Source organism: Bubalus bubalis, chromosome 15, assembly GCF_019923935.1.
Source record: "Bubalus bubalis isolate 160015118507 breed Murrah chromosome 15, NDDB_SH_1, whole genome shotgun sequence".
In the NCBI taxonomy this organism is placed as follows: domain Eukaryota; kingdom Metazoa; phylum Chordata; class Mammalia; order Artiodactyla; family Bovidae; genus Bubalus; species Bubalus bubalis.
The window spans coordinates 30,803,057-30,818,215 of record NC_059171.1 but is presented as its reverse complement, the minus strand read 5'-3'; the positions used below and the strand labels follow the sequence as shown (position 1 = coordinate 30,818,215).

The 15,159-nt window shown below is 36.7% G+C and overlaps 1 protein-coding gene and 1 pseudogene across 2 annotated transcripts in view; both read left to right on the top strand.

Annotated features, from left to right (window-relative positions):
• Positions 1–15,159, top strand: part of CSMD3 (CUB and Sushi multiple domains 3) — a 1,458,322-nt gene that overhangs the window by 475,316 nt on the left and 967,847 nt on the right. The gene's annotated exons all lie outside the window — the stretch shown is intronic.
• LOC112579103 lies at positions 1,458–2,232 on the top strand (annotated as a pseudogene).

Genomic DNA, 15,159 nt, shown 5'->3' with positions numbered 1-15,159 from the left:
TTGGAATCCTGTGCAAGCTATTCTTATATTTTGGAAGGTACTCCCTCCCTGAAACATCTTTATTTCTTCAGGGGTTTCTGCATCAGCTTTACGTACAGGATGAACTTAAGTGTCAAATAGATTGCACTGGAGTGTTGGAGGGACCATCATCCACATGGATATTAGTCATCCAACACAACTGTTTGAATCACAAGGCAGAGCAAATTTGTCAGTTTGAGAATTAAGTCCTAGGTGAGGTTCTAGGAATTAAGGAGGAAAGGAAATATGAGGCAGAGACAGAAAACAAACAAACTGATAGTTTCCTATAGTTTGGAATTGATGGGAAAGAAACAGATGGAATTAACTGTTCATACATTTCAAATGGACTTTTCTCAAAATTTCTTTTAATTTTAAACAACTGGTTTCAGTTCAGTTCAGTTCAGTCACTCAGTTGTGTCCGACTCTTTGTGACCCCATGAATCGCAGCACGCCAGGCATCCCTGTTCATCATCAACTCCTGGTGTTTACCCAAACTCATGTCCATTGAGTCGGTGATGCCATCCAACCATCTCATCCTCTGTCGTCCCCTTCTCCTCCTGCCTTCAATCTTTCCCAACAGCAGGGTCTTTTTAAATGAGTCAGCTCTTTGGATCAGGTGGCCAAAATACTGGAGTTTCAACTTTAACATCAGTCCTTCCAATGAACACCCAGGACCGATTTCCCTTAGGATGGACAGGTTGGATCTGCTTGCAGTCCAAGGGACTCTCAAGAGTCTTCTCCAACACCACAGTTCAAAAGCATCAATTCTTTGGCACTCAGCTTTCTTAACAGTCCAACTCTCACATCCATACATGACCACTGGAAAAACCATAGCCTTGACTAGACAGACGTTTGTTGGCAAAGTAATGTCTCTGCTTTTTAATATGCTGTCTAGGTTGGTCATAATTTTCCTTCCAAGGAGTAAGCGTCTTTTAATTTCATGGCTACAATCACCATCTGCAGGGATTTTGGAGCCAATGAATAAATAAATAAAGTCAGTCACTGTTTCCACTGTTTCCCTAGATGGGAAATTTAGGATGGATTTTAGAGGCAGAAGAAGATTTGCAAATTCATTGGGATTCTAGGAATGAGGAGAATAGAGAATTAAAAGATGACACTTTAATGTTTGACAGACTCATGAGTGATGGTGCCATTTGATGTGATGTATTGAGGAATAGGGGTTTCCTGGTGGTGGCTCAGTGGTAGAGAATCTGCCTGTGATTCAGGAGAGGCAAGAAACTCGGAAGATCCCCTGGAGAAGGAAATGGCAAACTACTCCAGTATTCTTGCCTGAGAAATTCTATAGACAAAGGAGCCTGTCAGGCTACAGTCCCTAGGGTTGCAAAGAGTTGGACATGACTGAAGTGACTGAGGATGCACACACACACTTAAGAACAGAGGAAAGACATACTTGTGAAGAGGACATTAAAAATTCTGATATGAAGAGGGGCTGGGGTGGGGGTGTTGGGGCGGCTGCAGTGGGCAGCGGTCCTGAGGAGACAATTTCTCAGGTCCTCTGGCAGACCTCCTCCCCTCCCCGGCTGCAGAGGCACTTAGGGCACTGGGACCTGGCCTGTGTAACATCAAGAGATTACTGCCCACAGAGAACTCCAAGTTCAGTTCAAACTTGTATTGGTTGGTGCTGGTGATACTGAAAGAATACATTCGTGCAAGGTCATCTGACTGGTGAATTTGAGAAGTAAATTGTTGAGGTCCATCTCCTTGTGCTCCATACCAACAGAGGACCAATTAAATTCAATGTATGGGATACAGCTGGTCAGGAGAAATTTGGTGAACTGAGAGTTGGCTATTATATCCAAGCTCAGTGTGCCATTATTATGCTTGATGTAACATTGAGTTACGTACAAGAACATGCCTAACTGGCATAGACATCTGATAGGAGTGTGTGAGAACATCTCCATTGTGTTGTGTGGCAACAAAGTGGATATTAAGGACCAAAAGATTAAGGCAAAGTCAAGTTGTCTTCCACAGAAAGAAGAATCTTCAGTACTATGACATTTCTGCCAAAAGTAACTAAAACTTTGAAAAGCCCTTCCTCTGTCTTGCTAGAAAACTGATCAGAGACCCTAACTTGGAATTTCTTGCCATGCCTACTCTCATCCCACAGAGGTGGTCAGAGATCCAGCCTTGGCAGCGGCTGTACAAGCACAATTTAGAGGTTGCTCAGACAGATGCTTTCCTGTGAGAAAGTGAAGCTGGGGCCCAACATCCGAAGTCTCATTTTATAGGCAACTTTCCTGTGATATCAGTGGTGCCGTGTGTTTGCCATTTTATTATATAGGGAGGAAGAACATGTGCTTCATCTTTGGATGCTGAAGGAGATGGATGGGCTTTGGAGTGAATATGGAAGTTACAAAACTATCTTCATTGTTTGGACCTTCATATTTAGGTGTTTCAGAACACAGCTGTTTCTTCTTTGAGTTTCAGATATAAGACTGCTATAGTCACATGACATATTGAGAGGTGGGATCTTGTTTTTGTCATTCTCATTCCTTTTTGTTTTGAATCAGAATAAAGTTGTATTTCAAATATCTTAAAAAAAAATTCTGATTCAGAGTTTGAGTTGAAGACTCCTATTTGAAACCCAAGTGGGGATGTTGAGTAGAAAGTTTGGATATAGTAGGTAGCATTGAAAAACAGGCAGCACTTGGACATGGACAATGGGATTGTTGCTTTAGGTTCTGCTTTGGTATACTGCTACATGATGTCCAGCTGCTGCCTTCGTTTCTGCTGTCATTGCATTTTTTTCCTAATAATGACATTCAGCAGTGTTTTGATATTCTGCACTGATGACTGCTGCCACTTGGTTTCTCTGAGCATAAGCATTGTGTCCCCCAAACACTGTTTCCTCTGCTCTGGATTTAATTTTGGTGGATTATCAGAGATCTGCTGCATCCCCTCTGATACTCCATGAGAGATATGAACCTTGTGATGTTTGGAAGTATTTTCCTTCTTAATTATCTGTAAAAGCTCAAGCTCTCCTAGGACAACACATACTGCCTCTCAAAGGAGCCATGGTAAATTGCACTGATACTGCTAAGGGGTTGAGGATATTAGGATGAGAAGGGACTTTGACAGTCTTGGAGTTCAGCCTATTGACTTTTTGTTGCAGGAAACTGTAATGAGGATGATAAAAGGTATATGAAAGATAATGTTGGTATAATATATAAAGACATTTAAATAAAATATAAACTATATTATGGGTTATAAGTTTATGAAGAAAAGTAAAACAGGGGAAAATGACAGTGCAGTGAGGAGATAAAATTTTAGACATAGTGTTCAGCATTTATACCAAGAAGGTGTGGCAGGGAGAGTGAAGGAGAAAGCCTTGAAGGTACATTGGAGAAGGCATTCCAGGATAAAGGATTACTGCTGCTAAGTCACTTCAGTCGTGTCTGACTCTGTGCAACCCCATAGATGGCAGCCCACCAGGCTCCTCTGTCCATGAGATTCTCCAGGCAATAACACTGGAGTGGGTTGCCATTTCTTCTCCAATGCATGAAAGTGAAAAGTGAAAGTGAAGTCGCTCATTCGTGTCCTACTCTTAGCGACCCCATGGACTGCAGCCCACCTGGGTCCTCCATCCATGGGATTTTCCAGGCAAGAGTACTGGAGTGGGGTGCCATTGCCTTCTCTGAAAGGATTACTAAGAATTACTAAGTGCTAGAATCTTGGTGCACCTCTAGAGCCATTTAAGTAAACCCCTTCCATTCCCTCTGGAATGGAAGCTCATCTGGAATGGGTTCAAGAGGAAAAGTTAGACAACAAATGAAAAAAGTATGTACAGAGAGTTCTTTCTAAGAGTCATTTTGAGAGGAAGCAGAAAAATGGAGCTGCAGGAAAAGAGAGCATGCTAGTTGTGGGATGTCTCAATAAGAGTGTAAATAATTTGATTGAAAGTAAATATTTTATATACTGAGAGTAAAAATGAATATTATATAATAATATTTTAATATAATATATCTGAAATATATTTTATTGTTTGTTCCAAGTTGATTCAGGTAAATGGCTTTCAAACCTCCTTTTTTAATTGTGGCAATGTAGAATATTTATGTTGTAGTCATAATACCCAACCCTATTATAAGTAACTGAGGTAAAGTGTGCCAAATTACTAGAAATATTTCTAGTAAAATCTATCTCTAAATTCTCATGTGAAAGTAAGTTTAGAGTGAAGTCCTTAAAAAATTCCCTCTTTTTACCATTTTTTTTTTTTTGGCTGACATATCATGTTGTCACACTTTCTCTTTTCCTTGATGAGAAAAAATTGGTTGCTTTTTCTTGAAGGTTAGCTGTTGACCCTTAATGTAATTCAACATACATTTATGGAACACTTGTTATGTGCTTGTGCTATAAACACTGAATTTCTAATGAAGACCCAGCCTTCAGGAAATTATAGTATAGTTCAATGGCCAAGTTGGTTGTTAGTGTTTTCACAAATACAGAATTTTCTTTGAAGTTAATATACAAGACGTTCACATTCTTCTAACATGAATTTGAATTATACATATGGAAATAGAAGGTGGCCAATAAATATCTACTTATAAATTATTTGTGTGAAACTTTCATATGTAAAGTCGAGTAACAGAAGAAAATTTGAAGAGACAGTAAAATTTAGGAATTTAAAATAATATAAAATCTCTATAGAAAAATTTTATTTTTGATATAATGGGGAAACTTGAACTGCATATATTCTTTGACAGATATCCGGGGTATTGTTGGAGAAGGCAATGGCAACCCACTCCAGTACTCTTGCCTGGCAAATCCCATGGACGGAGGAGCCTGGTAGGCTGCAGTCCATGGGGTTGCAAAGAGTCGGACATGACACGTGATTTAGCAGCAGCAGGGTATTGTGGTAATTTTAGGAAGTTTGTTTACAAAATTACCTCATTTGGAAATTAGAGGTAGAGTGGGAAGTAGTTTATCTATCTAGACTATGCACTATTCTCACTGAATACAGTAGAAAGAATGAAATGACTCTGAGCCTTCCAGGCTAATGTAACGAACAATACCAAGAGTGTATTTTTCAATGTCAGAAATATACAGTATTTACTTTGCAAAACATCACCTTCAAAAGGACTACTACATTTTGAATATGTCTTCAGAAAATTATTAGAGTGCTTTTCACTTGTAATGTTGAAGCTTTGCTAAACTTGAAAAAAAAATTGAAGATGAAAATTTGGAAATAACCTGAGCTCACAACTCTCATTTATCATTTTCTTCCATCAAATGTTATATATATCACTACTGCTAGATGTGGAAGCTTCATTCTTGCAGAATTTTAAATTGCTGAAAAATTAGAATGTTTAATTTTATCTCATATTGTAAATTGAGAGAATAGATGATACAGATCTCTAAATAAAGTATTTTGACATCTGTGAGATGTTTAGATTGATTCACATGCCTAATACTTTATATTAAATAACTTAATGGATACCTATAAATTGATTTGCCCTTTAGACAACCAGAAGGGAACAGTTATTACTGAGCACAAGTCTATAATCTGCAAATACTCTTTTAAATTGGAAAATCTTAAATGTAATATAGATATGAACATATATGTTCTTTTTTTTAATTTATTTTAATTGGAAGATAATTGCTTTACAATGTTGTACTGACTTTTGCCATGCAGCAGTGTGAATCAGCCATAAGTATACGTATGTTCCCCCTTCTTGAATATCCCTCTCACTTCTCACCCCATCCAACCCCTCTAGGTTGTCACAGAGCACCAGGTTGAGCTGGCTGTGTTATATAGCAACTTCCCATTAGCTATCTGTTTTACTTATGGTAATGCATATGTTTCAATGCTACTATCTCAATTCATCCCAGTGGCATGGGTCAGAAATAGAAAAACAAATATCGTGTATTAATGCATATATATGGAAATCTAGAAAAATGGTACTGATGAACTTATTTGCAGGGCAGGATTAGAGATACAGACATACAGAAAACAGACTTATGGACACAGTCGGGGAAGGAAAGGATGGAGCATATATATTCTTTTATATGCTTTTTTAATTTTCAGGACTACTCTGTAAGCTTGGTATGAATTTATTCTGGTTTTGACATTTGTGATTTTTACATCACTGAGAGTTGGCTAATTCTTTAATGCCATTTTCTTATCTAAGATAAGGCAGTCTTTTGTTTCTGATCCATTGCCTCTGAACTCTGTTGGCAAGCTTATAAATCAGATCACCAACCATACATAATTTATTTCCGTAGGTTACTAAATATGCAGTGTATAATACAAATATGTTTCAAACAGTATATCTGCATATCTTAAATTTAATAGATTTAAAGGTTTACAGAATAGACTGGTATTTCTTTTTGTTATTTTTACTTTTCCTCTCATCAACTGAATATAATCTATATCATGCAAACCAGATTTATTAATTATTACTTACATGTATGACTTCTAAGATGTATAAACCTACTAATTTTATTTTAGCAGTATATGCTTTGACTATCTTAATTTTTTTAAAATTTGCCTTAAAATTGAGGACAATTTCCTTAATAAAACATCCTTGTTTTTGTTTCCTCCAGAGTTAACTAGTTATATCTAACGTTAAAAAATAAATCCTTTCATGAGAACATTCCATTGAGAGCTTTTTGTAAGGTGATGAGATGAATGTGTTGTTGGGCATTATATGAAACATTATGTAATGTGAAATGTTGTGACCTTTCTGTGTCATTTACTCTGTTATATCATGTAGGTATCAATATAACATAATCACTGAAAAGTCTCCTCAATCACAGTTTGTGTGGATTACAAACAGGAAAGAAATATACTTCCAACCTTAAATTTTTACATTCCTTTATAAGCTCATTAAAAAAAAATGCTGACATCAAATCTTGTTTATTTTTAAACCTCTGTACAATTGAAAATGTCAACATAAAAACATGTTATGTAAATGTGTTATAGAATATAGCTTGCCTTTTTATTTCTGAGATGTTTATATCTATTGTTCTGCTTTTGTTTTGTGTATGTTGTCTTTATGTGTTTCCTGCTCTTAAAAGTAATAATTTTTGTTAGTTGGTCTGTCAGCATTATGTGAAAACCAGTTCAGTACTGAGCAATGGATGGCTCATTGTTAATAGTAATAAAACTGACTCACATATTAGATTCCCAAGTACTTTCTCCTAGTAAAACAAACAAAATCAAAGACCCGTAGTCAGGTCTGTCTGATATAGAGACTTCCAAGTATTTTCCCTGCTGTTCTCAGGTGTTTATGATCATTTTGGGGAATTTGGAAATGTATAAAATTAAAAACTCATATGATTTCTACAGAGACTGTAAATAATTAAGTGCTCATTCAAAGATTTTGTTAGAGAAAAACTTTAAATTTGTAGATCTTGAAGATTATTATTTACTGAAAAGTTCCCAGCTCCACTTGTATCTTTGTATTTCTATTTAAAAATATACATGATATTTAACACTGTTCTTGAAGTTCTGATAAAGGAAATAAAATGTGAAAGTTAAGGGTTTTTATAAAATTGTATTTTCAAAGAAGAAATACATTAAATCTAGGAAAGTTAAAGAATTAAGTACACTTAGAATTAATGAGCGGAGAAGGCAATGGCACCCCACTCCAGTACTCTTGCCTGGAAAATCCCATGGACGGAGGAGCCTGGTGGGCTGCAGTCCATGGGGTCGCGAAGAGTCAGACACGACTAAGCGACTTCACTTTCACTTTTCACTTTCATGCATTGGAGAAGGCAATGGCAACCCACTCCAGTGTTCTTGCCTGGAGAATCCCCAGGACGGGCGAGCCTGGTGGGCTGCCGTCTATGGGCTCACACAGAGTCAGACACGACTGAAGCGACTTAGCAGCAGCAGCAGCAGAATTAATGAAACGGCAAGAAACTAGGCATAAGATAAATATACACAATTCACTAGAAGCAACAAGTAGAAGAATGAAGGCAAAATAGCACACTCCTCAAAGTATAAAATAGAGTGAGGTCTTATTCTAAAGAGAAATGTGAAGAATCTGTCGGGAAAGCTGTGTAACTTCATTAAAAGATGTCAAAGATGACAGAGGTAACCACATCAGGCTAATACTTTTCTTGACTATTCTAATTGACTTGTGACTCTGTTGTACCTGTTTAACTATTTTTAACCAATGTCTGGACTGTTCTTTCTTTCCAAATGAGTGTAATACAATTCTAATCAGAACTTTAAAAAAATAATTTTTCATAAAATTGACAGTATATTGGAAATAAACAGAGGTGGAAGTAACTAAAACTTTTCAAAAAATATAATAATGAGGCTGGACCTTAAAACTAGTTATGAACTTAGAAATGCAGAGAGATGCAATCATTAAAATAATGTCATAGGTACACACATGAAAATAGATGTAATCAGTAAAACAAAATGGAGATTCTACTATATATTGGAGCATAAAGCTTGATAAAGCAGATAATTCCTTAAGAAACTGGAGAGCAGTATGGAACTCCCTCAAGAAACTAAAAATAGAACTACTGAATGATCCAGCAATTCTATTTCTGTGTATTTATCCAAGAAAACAAAATCACTAATGTGAAAAGTTACATGCACCTTTATGTTTATTGCAGCATTATTTACAAGATATGGGCAAGATATGGAAGCAACCTAATTGTCCATCCCATAGATGAATAGATAAAAAATATATTGTGTGTATGTATGCACATGTGTATACACACACATATACACCTATACATACAGTGTAACATTATTCTGCAATAAAAAAAGAATGAAATATTGTCATTTTTAACACCATAGGTAGACCTGGAGACTATTACACTAAGTGAAATAAGTCAGAGAATAACAAATAACATATGAGTTCACTTCTATGTGGAATCTTAAAAAACAAAGCAAAGAAACAAAACAAAACTGAAATGGGCTAGTAGAGAACCAACTGGCAGTTGCCAAACAGGAAGAAGTAGGGGAATGGGCAAAATAGGTGAAGAGGATTAGGAGTTACACATACCAAATCTATGCACACAGCCCAACATGCTTTCTTTTTTTTCCTTTCCAAAAGACAAAACCCAAATAAAGGTATGGGAAATATAATTAGCATAATCAGTATCTTAGAGGAGACACTTTTATAATTAATGTTTCATTTAAATGAAAATTTGATTCTGTGTGTGTGTACATGTGCAAGAGCTATTATTTTTTTCTGTACGAATATCTCTTACATGAACTCATAAGCTACTTGTATCCTACAATATAACTTTTTTTTCTAAAAGTAAAGCGAATAGTCCATTTAATTGAGGATATTTATGTTGAATACTGTTTATCTGAAATTGGTTATACAATAAAATTATAAATGCAAATATTTATGATTTTAAACATAGATGACTATATTCAAATTTATAAATTCAAATGTCATCTTTCAAGCTGATAGAAGGGGAGACATAGATACAATATGCTTAAACTTGTACTATTGTATTTATTTGGTAAACATTTATTATTTAAACATATTAATAGAAATATACCATGAAATGGTAGTTCTATGATATTAATTCAGTGACTTTTCCTAATTCAAAGGAGATCATTGAACACTATATCATAAGTAATCAATTTTAAAACACATTCTGTTTTTAAAAATAGATTTAAAGAACAACTTTTGGGAAAAAAATTCAGTATTTTTATTGTAGCTATGCAATTGTGTATGTGTGTCAAAATACTAATACATAAAATTGATGCCTGAGAAGGGTGACTTTTATCATAAATTACACTTCAATAGACCTGACTTTAAGAAAGCAAAAAATAATTTTGAGAGATTTTGGCTTTTTAATTAATAACATTAAAATATAGTATGTATATTTCTATGTTTAGAAGCATAAAGTTGAAACAAATCTATTCTCCCAAAGAAAATGACAGAAAGTCATTTTAATTTATTTGAAAAGATTATTCTCCTTATAACTAGAGGAATTAAACCTCAGCCTGCCCACCCCCCCAAATTTTCTTGTGTCACTCTGTAATAATTTCCCCCTTACCTCCAGCCCTCAGCAACCAGTTATAACATCTGTATAGTCTTTCCTTTGTTCAGAATGTCATATAAAAAAATCATACAGTATGCAGACCTATAGTATGTGGCATGTATATTCTTTCACTTACAGTGCTTTTGAGATTCATCTGTGTTGTTTTATGTATCAACATTTCATTTCTTTTTATTGGTGAGTAACAGATTATTATATGAATGTACCAATTTATTTATTTGCCACTTTTGACTTTTTGTGATTAGGAAAGAAGATGGCATGAGCATTTGTGTGCAAGTATTTTTATGGCCATATATTTAACTTCTCTTAGGTGAATGACTAGGAGTGAAATTACTGAGTGAATGTGTACTTTTATAAAAAAATTGCTGCACTGTTTTCCAAAGTGTCTCTGCCATGCTGCATTCTATCAGCAGTGTGTAAAAGTTCCAGTTTCTCTTAACCTTTCCAAACCTGAAAGTTTTTGCCTTTGAAATGAAAATTATTTTAAATTGATGTGTCAGTTCAGTGTGAGGTTCTAATCAGCTGCTTTCCTAAGTGGATGACAGTGAAACTGCCAGTTGCTCAGTCATGTCCTACTCTTTGTGACCACCTGGACTGTAGCCCATGGAATTCTCCAGGCCAGAATACTGGAGTGGGCAGCCATTCCCTTCTCCAAGGGGTCTTCCCAACCCATGGATCAACCCAGGTCTCCTGCATTGCAGGTGGATTATTTACCAGCTGAGTCAAAAGGGGAGCCCTCCTAAATGGATAGTGGTATCTCATTTTAGTTTGCCTATTCTTAAGCATATTGCAAAAGTAGGAAGTCAAAATACACATGGGTAACAGGCAAATTTGGCCTTAGAATACGGAATGAAGCAGGGCAAAGGCTAATAGAGTTTTGCCAAAAAATAGAGTATTTGCCAAAAAATAGAGTTTCGCACTGGTCATAGCAAACACCTTCTTCCAACAACACAAGAGAAGACTCTACACATGGACATCATCAGATGGTCAACACCGAAATCAGATTGATTATATTCTTTGCAGCCAAAGATGGAGAAGCTCTATACAGTCAGCAAAAGCAAGACCAGGAGCTGACCGTGGCTCAGATCATGAACACCTTATTGCTAAATTCAGACTTAAATTGAAGAAAGTGGGGAAAACCACTAGACCATTCAGTTATGACCTAAATCAAATCCCTTATGGTTATACAGTGGAAGTGAGAAATAGATTTAAGGGACTAGATCTGATAGACAGAGTGCCTGATGAACCATGGACGGAGGTTCGTGACATTTTACAAGAGACAGGGATCAAGACCATCCTCATGGAAAAGAAATGCAAAAAAGCAAAATGGCTGTCTGAGGAGGCCTTACAAATAGCTGTGAAAAGAAGAGAAGCAAACAGCCAAGGAGAAAGAGAAAGATATAAGCATTTGAATGCAGAGTTCCAAAGAATAGCAAGAAGAGATAAGAAAGCCTTCCTCAGTGATCAATGCAAAGAAATAGAGGGAAACAACAGAATGGGAAAGACTAGAGATCTCTTCAAGAAAATGAGAGATACCAAGGGAATATTTCATGCAAAGATGGGCTCGATAAAGAACAGAAATGGTATGGACCTAACAGAAGCAGAAAATATTAAGAAGAGGTGGCAAGAACACACAGAAGACCTGAACAAAAAAAAGCTTCACAACCCAGATAATCACGATGGTGTGATCACTCACCTAGAGCCAGACATCCTGGAATGTGAAGTTTGTGGGCCTTAGAAAGCATCACTACGAACAAAGCTAGTGGAGGTGATGGAATTCCAGTTGAGATATTTCAAATCCTGAAAGACGATGCTGTGAAAGTGCTACACTCAATATGCCAGCAAATTTGGAAAACTCAGCAGTGGCCACAGGACTGGAAAAGGTATGTTTTCATTCTAATCCCAAAGAAAGGCAATGCCAAAGAATGCTCAAACTACTGCACAATTGCACTCATCTCACACACTAGTAAAGTAATGCTCAAAATTCTGCAAGCCAGGCTTCAGCAATATGTGAATCGTGAACTTCCATATGTTCAAGCTGGTTTTAGAAAAGGCAGAGGAACCAGAGATCAAATTGCCAACATCCGCTGGATCATGGAAAAAACAAGAGAGTTCCAGAAAAACATCTATTTCTGCTTTATTGACTATGCCAAAGCCTTTGACTGTGTGGATCACAATCAACTGTGGAAAATTCTGAAAGAGATGGGAATACCAGACCACCTGACCTGCCTCTTGAGAAACCTGTATGCAGGTCACGAAGCAACAGTTAGAACTGGACATGGAACAACAGACTGGTTCCAAATAGGAAAAGTAGTATGTCAAGGCTGTATATTGTCACCCTGCTTATTTAACTTACATGCAAAGTACATCATGAGAAACGCTGGGCTAGAAGAAGCACAAGCTGGAATCAAGATTGCCAGGAGAAACATCAGTAACCTCAGATATAAAGATGACACCATCCTTATGGCAAGAAATTGAAGAACTAAAAAGCCTCCTGATGAAAGTGAAAGAGGAGAGTGGAAAAGTTGGCTTAAAGCTCAACATTCAGAAAACTAAGATCATGGCATCCTGTCCCATCACTTTATGGCAAATAGATGGGAAACAGTGGAAACAGTGACTGACTTTATTTTGAGGGGCTCCAAAATCACTGCAGATGGTGATTGCAGCTTTGAAATTAAAAGACACTTACTCCTTGGAAGGAGAGTTATGACCAACCTAGAAAGCATATTAAAAGCAGAGGCATTACTTTGTCAACAAAGGTCTGTCTAGTCAAGGCTATGGTTTTTCCAGTGGTCGTGTATGGATGTGAGAGTTGGACTGTAAAGAAATCTGAGCACCGAAGAACTGATACTTTTGAACTGTGGTGTTGGAGAAGACTCTTGCAAGTCCCTTAGACTGCAAAGAGATCCAACCAGTTAATCCTAAAGAAGATCAGTCCTGAGTGTTCTTTGGAAGAACTGATGTTGAAGCTGAAACTCCAATACTTTGGCCACCTCATGCGAAGAGCTGACTCATTTGAAAATACCCTGATGCTCCTCCTGCACTCTATTGAGGGCAGGAGGAGAAAGGGACAACAGAGGATGAGATGGTTAGATGGCATCACCGACTCAATGGACATGAGTTTGGGTGAACTCTGGGAATTGTTGATGGACTGGGAGGCCTGGTGTGCTGCAGTTCATTGGGTCACAAAGAGTTGGACATGACTGAGCGACTGAATTGAACTGAACTGAATTCATTAGACCAAGGACACATTCCAGGAGTTTGCAAAATGGTATAGCTTTAGGCCAATGGAGTTCTACACTGACTGCCTACCAATTTCTACCTTTTACTGTTATTGGACATCTTTGTTATAGGAGCAATGGTAGCTTTATAAAATTAACTGGTATGCACTTTCTTTTGTTGTTGTTGTTTTCTGAAAAACTTTGTGTATACTGGTATTATTTTTTAATTTAAATATTTGGTAGAATTCAGTGTAACTATTAGGGCTTCTAAGGTGACACTAGTGGTAAAAAACCCACCTCCCAATTCAGAAAACATAAGAGATGCTGGTTTGATCCCTGAATCAGAAGATCCCCTGGAGGAGAGCATGGCAACCCACTCCAGTATTCGTGCCTGGACAACCCCTTAGACAGAGGAGCCTGGCAGGCCACACTCCATAGGGTCTCAAAGAGTTGGACACAACTGAAGCGTCTTGGTGATGGACAGGGAGGCCTGGCATGTTGCAATTCATGGGGTTGCAAAGAGTCGGACACGACTGAGTGACCGAACTGAACTGAACTGAACTGAAGCGACTTAGCATGCATATATTTGGGCCTGCAATTCTATTTTTACTGTGAACTTTATTTGTAGAGAAGAATATGACTGTCCATATAATCTATTTCTTGTTGTTTTATAGAAAGTTTTTACTTCTATCTCAGTTTTAAAGGATTTGTTAGCAAAGTAACACTCTTGTTATATACAAATAAAAATCATCTAGCTTACTTTCAATATACTAACATTAAAAGAAAAGAGAAATAGAAACAGAGGAGGCTACCTTACAAATTGGGTTTTGACCAACATTAAGACTTAAACAATGTTGGGAAATCCCATGACACAGCACATCAGGAGTCCCTGTTGGGAAAAGGTCCCAGACAGCATGTTCCTTCCATTGGTGAGACTTCAAAAATTGCTGTTTTAGTTCTTGCTTATAATCCCAGGAAGCAAACTGATACACTTGTAAGTCTGTGAGAAAACTGAAGCTCTGTTTTCAGTTCATGCTGTTTGTTTTGTCTTGAAAAATGGACTGTTGTTAATCTTGGGGGCATGATTGGCCAAATCTCCTCCAGGGGCTCAGCAATCTCAAGTTTCATCCTCTATTTTATCTATGATCTGTGGTACCACAAGACTTGCACTCACAGCACTCAGGTGGTCAGGGCATTCACGGTCAGGTCAGTGTCCAGCAAGATTAGAACAAAGTCAAAGGACTGCTCTGCTTTGTCTGTGAAGCCTAAACAAGACTACCTATTTAATTTCCCTAACACTTGTAGACTGAGGTTTTGCAGTATATACCTTAGGGAGTTTTCCATTGCACCTGATTTTTCAAATTAGCTGGAATGAAGATTTTGTTTAGAATATTGCATTAATATTATTGAAATATCTGTATTGTCTTTGATGGTAAATCCTTATCTAGTTTTGTAATTTGTATTCTCTTGATTAGTCTACTAGGATCTTTATCAATTTTATTGATCTTTTCAAAGAATAAGGTTTTAGTTTTATTGATTTTTCTCTATTGTTTTTCTGTTTTTAATTTTTTGCTTTCTGCTCTTATTTTCGCTATCCCTTTCCCTTCTGCTTGAAGTGGGTTTGGCTTGCTTTCCCCTCCTAATTTCCTAAAACTTAGATTATTGACTTGAAACTTCATTATTTTCAGCTCAGTAACATAATACTGTAAAATTTTCTCTACTTGCTATAAATACTCAGGTTGTTGACTTAGTTCAATTCAAAGACTTCAGATTCAATCTTGCTTTCTCCTTCACATTTGAGTTATTTAGAAATATGTCATTTAATATTCAAATATTTGATCAGTTTCTTGATAGTGTTTGTTATTTGTTTTTAATAATTTTCTAAATGGATCAACTGTGCTGAATCTTCATTGCTGCACAG